The sequence below is a fragment of the Callospermophilus lateralis genome, chromosome 4 (assembly GCF_048772815.1).
Source record: "Callospermophilus lateralis isolate mCalLat2 chromosome 4, mCalLat2.hap1, whole genome shotgun sequence".
In the NCBI taxonomy this organism is placed as follows: domain Eukaryota; kingdom Metazoa; phylum Chordata; class Mammalia; order Rodentia; family Sciuridae; genus Callospermophilus; species Callospermophilus lateralis.
Genome location: NC_135308.1, coordinates 158,194,711 through 158,203,347, shown reverse-complemented (window position 1 = coordinate 158,203,347; position 8,637 = coordinate 158,194,711). Strand labels below are relative to the sequence as shown.

Below are 8,637 nucleotides of genomic sequence, written 5' to 3'. Positions count from 1 at the left end.
GCTCGGAAGCCTGAAGCAGGAGAATCGTGGGTTCAAAGCCATCCTCAGCAAAAGCGAGGTGCTGAGCAACTCAGTGAGACCCTGACTCTAAATAAAATACAAACTAGGGCTGGGGATGTGGCTCAATGACTGGTGCCCCTGTTCAATCCCCGGTACCAAAACAACAACAAACTTATTATAAAGCTAATAATCAAAATAGTTGGTAGTGGCTTAACTCTAGGTATAGACCAACAAAATAGACTTGAGAGTAATGCCCATCTATGTATAGTCAATTAATATAGAATTGAGAGTAATAAACCCATATATGTATAGTCAATTAATTTTTCTAAAAAGATGTCATGACCAGTCAATGGAGGAAATATAAGACTCTTTAACAAATGGTGCTGGACCAACTGGATATCCGCATGCAAAGAAATGAAATCAGGGTCAGCCCCTCCGGGCACTGCCTCGAAGTCGAACATCCGAGGCCTGTCGTAAGAGCCGGGCAGGAGAGTCCTGGAAAAAAAGGGCATCTACGCGACACATCCTACCCTGCTAGCTGAATTAAAATGGGTGATGTTGAGAAAGGCAATAAGATTTTTGTTCAGAAGTGTGCCCAGTGCCACACGGTGGAAAAGGGAGGCAAGCACAAGACTGGGCCAAATCTCCATGGACTGTTTGGGCGGAAGACAAGTCAGGCTGCTGGATTCTCTTATACAGATGCCAACAAGAACAAAGGCAGCACCTGGGGACAGGATACACTGATGGAGTATTTGGAGAATCCCAAAAAGTACATCCCTGGAACAAAAATGATCTTCGCTGGCATTAAGAAGAAGGGAGAAAGGGCAGACCTAACAGCTTACCCCAAAAAAGTCACTAATGAGGAGTAGCTACTGCCTTATTTATTACCAAACAGAAATGTCTCCTGGCTTTTTTATGTGCACCATAATTTAATTGATGTGATACACCAGAAATCAGATCATGAATGACTGACAAAATTATTTTTGTTGGACAATCCTGATTTAAGTAAAACTTACTTGTAGTTAAATTAATATTTTGGTTATATTCCCATTTCAGTAAATTTTATCACTGTTTCCCCCTTTTAAAGTTGTGGTTGGACTTAATTAGTAATGTTCAGTATTTCACAAAAATGGTGAATGAGATCTGAAAACTGGTTTTATATTTAGTTTTATAGAACTGATTATGTGAATATGTTTAAAATATGGGGGAAATCCCTTCACTCTCTCAGAACCAAGCATGATTCACATTTGTTTCAATTTGTGTTCATTAGCCTATTAAAGGTTGAAGATAAGGAAAAAAAAGAAAAGAAATGAAATCAGACTTCCCAACACCATGTACAAAAATTAACTGAATATTGATCAACAACCTAAATAGAAGTTACAACCATAAAATTTTTAGAAAACAGGAGTAAATCGAGTAATGGTATCAACTACATTAATAGATAAAAAGAGAAAATCATATGATCATCTCAATAGATACAGAAAAAGTGTTGGACAAGAGTCAAAGTTTAAAGTTTCCAAGCCAGGTGCAGTGGTGTGCACCTGAATTGGGCAAGGGATTTCTATTTACAAAAACAACAAGAAAGTAACAAAATTAAGTCAGGTATAGTGGCCCTCGCCTGTGATCCCAGCAGTTTGGTAGGCTGAGGCAGGAGGGTCACAAGTTCAAAGCCAACCTCAGTGACTTAGAGACTGTGTCTCAAAATGAAAAATAAAAAGGACTGGAGATGTAGCTCGGTGGTAAAGTGCCTGGGTTCACACCCCAGTGCCCCGCGACACACACCAAGGTTAATCTTATGTAATGCAAATTTCACGTCAGTAAAAAGGGGTTTGACAAGGTTTGATATAAAAACTAAACTTAAGTTTGAAAGTAAATGGAGATACACAGACACACACTGGGAAAATCAGAAGGAGCTACAAATAAAAACAGACAAAGGCGCTGACAGGGTCCTTTCAACCCTCTTCTCCATCTAGTCCTTCACTCAACAACTATTTCCTGAGGGCCTACTGTGTGCCAGGCCCCACTCTCCATAGGAGACAGTAATCACTTTATCTGTAAATAATGGCAGTTTTGTTTCTTCTGGTCTGAGAGTATACCGATTATTTTTCCTGGCCCTACTAGACTTTAATGTTGAAATGAGAGGATAGGGGCTGGGGATGTGGTTCAAGCGGTAGCGCGCTCGCCTGGCATGCGTGTGGCCCGGGTTCGATCCTCAGCACCACATACAAACAAAGATGTTGTGTTCGCCGAGAACTAAGAAATAAATATTAAAAAAAAAAAGAAATGAGAGGATAGAAGCAGCCATCCTGGCCTTGTCTGTGATCGAAACATTTCAGGGTTTCCTAAGGTTTTCACTCTAGGTCCTAAATGAGGTTAAGATTTTCCTTTTTTTTTTTTTTTTTTTTTTGGTACTAAGCATTGAACCCAAGGATGCTTTACCACATCCCCAGCACTTTTTTATTTTTTATTTTGAGACAAGTTCTCACTAACAGCCTCCCTAAGTTACTGAGGCTGGCTTTCAACTTGTGGTCCTCCTGCCTCAGCCTCCAGAGCTGTTGGGATTACAGGCAGGTTAAGAGGTTTTCTTTATATCTTAGTTTGCTTAGTCTTTTTCGTTTTGGAAACAGGATCTTGTCATGCTGCCAAGGCTGGTCTTGAACTTAAACAATCCTCCTGCCTAGGCCTCCCAAGCAGCTGGGACGACAGGTGCACACCACTGCACCTGGCTTGGAAACTTTAAACTTTGACTCTTGTCCAACACTTTTTCTGTATCTATTGAGATGATCATATGATTTTCTCTTTTTATCTATTAATGTAGTTGATAACATTACTGGATTTTCTAATGTATTTTAAAATCTCCTATACAACTGGGTCATACGGTGTTATCTTTTCTATTGTTGGATTCTATTTACTGACAGCTTGCTTTATGGAAAAGATAACACCACATTTTCCTTCCTTGAGCAGTTTTTGGTTTAGATATCAAGATTTCCCAGCTTCATAAAAACAATGAAGGAGCACTGATATTTTTTTCTACTCTCTGGAAAAGTTTGGGTTCAATTGAGCGAATCATCCCTAAATGTTTGGTAAAACTCCCCTGATTAAGGGGAAAAAATAATCTTATCCAGGATTTTCTTGGATTTGAATTTTTTTTTTTTTTGGTATCATGGATTGAATCCAGGGGCTCTTGACCACTGAGCCACATCCCCAGACCTTTTTATTTTTTTATTTAGAGACAGCATCTCACTAAGTTTCTTAGGGCCCTGCTAAATTGCTGAGGCTGACCTTGAACTTGGGATTCTCCTGCCTCAGCCTCCTGAGTTGCTAAGATTACAGGTGTGCACCACCACACCCTGTGGATATAAAGATTTTTGATCACCAATTTAATTTTTTTAAATGGCTAAAACATTGTTTACATTTTAAAATTTCTTCTGGGGCCAAATTTCATTATTTTTAAATGTAAAATTTGTGTGTTTGATTTAAAATTTTAAAGTTATCAGCATAAAATTGCTCTTAATACCCTATTATATTTTTGTCATATTATTGTCCAAGGGCATGTTGCCTCTTGATTCCTGTGGTGGCCTCTGGCTTCCTTCTGTTCCTTCATTAATCTTGCCAGAGGTTTGCCAGTTTTATTATATATATATATATATATATATATATATATATATATATTTTTTTTTTTTTTTTTTTTTTTTTTAAGCAGAATTTGGCTTGGTTAAGTCATCTGTCTTATCATGGCTACTTTCTATCTCACTTATTTCTGCTCTTTAACATTTCCTTTCTCCTACATCTTAAGAGTTTATTCAGCTGTTTTCTTGCTAACTTATTTTTTTTAACATTTATTTATTTTTATGTGGTGCTGAGGATCAAACCCAGTGCCTCACACGTACAAGGCAAGTGCTGTACCGCTGAGCCCCAGCCCCAGCCCTGTCCTGCTGATTTCTTGTATTAAATGTTGTATTTATTTTCAATCCTTTTCTCCCATGAAAGTGGCTGATGTGTTCTGACAGGTGGAGTTTTCATCCTGGTTTACTTCTAAACATATCTTAAAGCCCATCTCACTTTCTTTTTTGGCTCATTAACGAAAGAGTTTTTAATTTTTTCTATACTTTTTTGTTATTGATTTCATACCTGGTGGTCATAAAATGTTTTTTGTTCAAGTCAACCTTTTGACATGTCAGAAGATAGCTTTTTGAAGCAGGCATGGCTACATGCTGGTAATCTCAGCTACTTGGGAGGCTGAGGCAGGAGGATTGCAAGTTTGAGGTCAGCCTCAGCAATTTAGCAAGACCCTGACTCAAAATAAAAAAGACTAAGGATGTAGCTTAGTAGTAGAGCACCCCTGGGTTTCACCTCCAATGTGCCACACAGGCGCGCACACACACACACACACACACATTGCTTTTTTTTTGGGGGGGGGTATCAGGAATTGAACTCAGGGACCACTGGACCACTGAGCCACATCCCCAGCCCTATTTTGTATTTCACCAGACAGGGTCTCACTGACTTGCTTAGTGCCTCGCCATTGAGGAGGCTGGCTTTGAACTCGTAATCCTCCTGTCTCAGCCCCAGAGCCACTGGGATAACAGGCGTGCGCCACCATACCCAGCTCAGATTACTTTTTTTTTATTATTTATTTTTTAGTGTTTGGTGGTCACAACATCTTTATTTTATTTTATGTGGTGCTGAGGATCAAACCCAGCGCACATGCCAGGCGAGTGCGCTACCGCTTAAGCCACATCCCCAGCCCTCAGATTACTTTTTTTTTTTTTTTTTTAAAGAAAGAGTGAGAGAGAGTGAGAAAGAGGGAGAGAGAGAGAATTTCAATATTTATTTTTTTTTAGTATTTGGCGGACACAACATCTTTGTCTGTATGTGGTGCTGAGGATTGAACCCGGGCCGCACACATGCCAGGCGAGCGCGCTACCGCTTGAGCCACATCCCCAGCCCCCTCAGATTACTTTTTCATGAGAAAAATAGTCAACTTTTTTTTAACATCTATTTTTCAGTTGTGATGGACACAATACCTTTATTTTATTTTTATGTGGTGCTGAGGATCGAACCCAGTGGCTCACGCGTGCTAGGAGAGAGCTCTACCCCTCTACCACTGTAATGCTCTAGGTGTTCGTGAAAAGAATGTCACATCTACAAAATGTTCCAGAAATCCCCATGAAGTGCAGGTTGTGACTGCGTAATTCCCACCTCCTCTGCCCTCGCTGTTTGTTTTGGGCTGTTTTCTCCGTTTGTGTTGCAGGTGCGGACTGTTAGACACAGGAGAGGCAGGTGACAACAGGACCTGCTAAAACTCACGGTATAGAACCAGTCCGTAAGCCAGAAGGCAGGATGGGCTCTAGGACCGTAGCTTAGTCCCTTCAATCCAAGCTATAAAATAGGGAGAGCTGTCAATGAAAAGCAGATGGGGGTCCCTGCATCCTGACTCGGAAAAACCACATATAAAGGACAGTTTAGGGAAAATTGATTTGGGGCTCTCTAGAGCATAGGATCCCCCTTGCCTGGGTCCAGGGGGGCATCCTGGTGCCTTCCCTTTCCAAACAGCCCGTGCTTTGGTCCTGCCAGAGGAAGGTGACATCACCGTCAACCTAGCCCGGTGCTAATGAAAGCTCCACTTCCTCCAATAACAAATGTCAATTCCACCACCAAAGAAGTGTCTGGCGCATGGAGACCTTGAAAATCCTATTGCGAGTGACTTAACAGTGGACTTGAAAAACAGCCTATGGGGCTGGTCTTGCTGGAAAGACATTGTCGAAGTCTGTGGTGCTAAAGTGGCCTCTCCCTGTGCCCAACACTGCCTTCATGGTCCCACAGGGGTTCTTGACCTCTGAGCCATGTCTCCAGCTCTATTTTGTATTTTATTTAGAGACAGGGTCTCACGGAGTTGCTTAGAGCCTTGCTTTTGCAGAGACTGGCTTTGAACTCTCCATCCTCCTGCCTCAGCCTCCTGAGCTGCTGGGATGACAGGCGTGCGCCCCGTGCCCGGGTGAGTGCCTTGTTTTGGTCTACTTTTCCTACTACCGAGAGGCAGCGCCTCAGATCAGAGCCTGCATCTCATTCCTCTGGGCCTCCCCAGGAGACAGCCTGGCTTGATGGGTAAATCTAAGAAGTCAGCAGAACACCAAGCCCCACCTCTGTGTTGGCACAGCCTCGGGGGTTCTGTTTGCAGAATTCTGGGCGGAGGCCCATGACCTCCCCCACCCTTTTCAGAAGGGAAAAGATGCGCACACGCCTGGCCCAGACCCACAGGAGGGAAGCAGATGCAGAGGTTGCTTCTTCTTTTTTTCTCTTTCGCAGGGAATCAGCCTCGGGCCTCGTGCCTGCCAGTCAAGCGCTGCACCACAGAACACTCCCAGCTCTCAGGTGCACACATTCTTGTGGCCAAATTATTTGCAAAGTGCAAACAGGGCAATTTCAGGATTAGGAAAATCCCCTAGCTGAGGAGAGGCCCCGGCCAGTCACCCCAGCAGCAGCCAGCGAGGGTGGCTTCCTCTCAGGCCTGAGGCCACACTGTGCTGTCCTGAAGACCCAGCAGAATGAGACGCTGTCCAGAGGAGCCGGAAGCCCCTGGGTTTGTAAAGAGCCACGACAGGGCAGCAGTGTCCCCTCCCCCTGAAGGTTGTGATTTTTTTGACCTCTGACCACTAGATGGATTCTAAGGAGAGAACTTAGAACTTAGGCACTTCAAGACTGTCATGTAGCCTGACTTCAAAACACGGGAAGCATGGTGGCCCAGCAGCTTAGGACTGTATAAGTGAACAATGGCGCATCAACCAGCGGGTCCCCTGCAGCCACTAACAGGGTGACTTATTGACGTGGAGATGGGGGATGGACAGACAGGTCAAGATAGAGGCATAGTTGATGGGGTTCCGGAACCCCAGCTCTGCTCTGTCTCTGCTTCCCCGTCCACCACGCGTTCCCCCTTACACACTGTGGTACCACAGCCTGAGCAGCAGGGCCAAGGCCATGGGCTGGGACCTCTGAAACTGCAAGCCAAAACAAACCTTTTTTCTTATAAGTTATTTATCTCAGGTGTTTTGTCACAGCAATGGAGAGCTAACACAGAGAGATAGATAGATACACATACATGCAGGCACAGTCATGGATGTATGTGTGTATCTTTTCATGAAGAGGTATCTAGAAGGTCATTTGCCAAACAGTACCAAAGGTTAGCACTGGGTAATGGAAATTAGCATGAGTTTTACCCTCTACTTTGGATTTTGTGAAGTGTTTAAATTCTCTCTCCTCTCTCTCTCTCTCTCTCTCTCTCTCTCTCTCTATATATATATATATATATATATATATATATATTGCTTTTATAATCAGGAAAAATAAAATCCTTCAGATTTTGAGATAAATACAATTTGCTGTTTGTGTTGCAAAATGTCTTAAATTATTCAACATGGATATGATTCTCTATTCTAAAAATAATACAACTTTAGCACACTTTCCCCCCTTTTCTCCCCCCCTTCACATAAGTTTCATTAAAATCACCTTGAGAGCTGAGGAAATAGCTCGGGTGGTAGAGAGCTTGCCTTGCATGCACAAAGCCCTGGGTTCATCCTCAGCACCATCAAAAAAAAAAAAAAAAAAAAACCACCTTGAACTTACATCTGGGGTTATCATTATTTTAATTATATCGCTTCCATTTGGGGAACCCTTTGTTAACTATTGTGCGTGGGCTCTCTCGTCCAGTGAGGAGGTCCACGGAACAGGGTGGAGGAGAGTGTGGCTGCGGAGTCCCTAATCAAGACCTCCGGAGACCAAGCAGGAAGCAGGTCTGATTTTATTGCGCGGTTACCATGTGTATATACTCAGGCAGCACCTAGGCAGATTACAGGCAGCCACCAATGCAGTGTCTGCTAACTGTCCTTGCAGCCGCCAATTGAGAAGTGGGCCGTGGAGCAAGCTCAGGGACTGCCACACATGGCCCCACGCCCAGGGCTGTGCCCGCGGGGTAAGTGACCTGCTGCTCACATGTCCAGCACAGGGGGAGTGGCCGCCACTCAGATGCCCTTAATGTATGCCATGTAGGCGGTTCTCCATGCACTTGTCCCCACGCAATTGCATTACACTGTAGAGGTTAAAAGCCAGGTTTTAGAGACAGACAATCCACTGGCTCCATGACTCTGGGTAGGTCCTTTACCTGCCCTTTGAGTCACACTTAGACCCAAGGACAATTGGATGACCGAGGACAAAAAAGCCCTGTAGATATCAAAATCCATGGGTACCCCAGCTTCTCATGTAACAGGGCGTAGTATCTCTATATGCCTACACACACCCTCCCTGGCCCTTGAAATCATTTCTAGGTTATTTACAATACTTAATACCATGTGAATGGTATGTTAATAGTGGCTATACTTATTGTTTAGGGAACAATAACAAGAGACAGACCTGTACATACTCAGTACTGTTAGGGTCTGGATGTGAGGTGTCCCCAAAAGCTCCGGTGTGAGACAATGCAAGGTCAGAGGAGAAATGGTTGGGTGGTGACAGCCTTAACCCAATAAGTGGATTAATCCCTGATGGGATTAAGGTAAGGCAGGTGGGTGTGGCTGGAGGAGGTGGGTCTTGGGGGTGTGGCTACAGGGGATGTATTTTGTATCTGGTGAGTGTGCACGGTTC

General features: G+C 43.5%; 1 pseudogene; it reads left to right on the top strand.

The window, feature by feature from the left end:
• The first annotated feature begins 548 nt into the window (after window positions 1-548).
• On the top strand, window positions 549-869 carry LOC143398573 (cytochrome c, somatic pseudogene; annotated as a pseudogene).
• The last annotated feature ends 7,768 nt before the right edge of the window (window positions 870-8,637 follow it).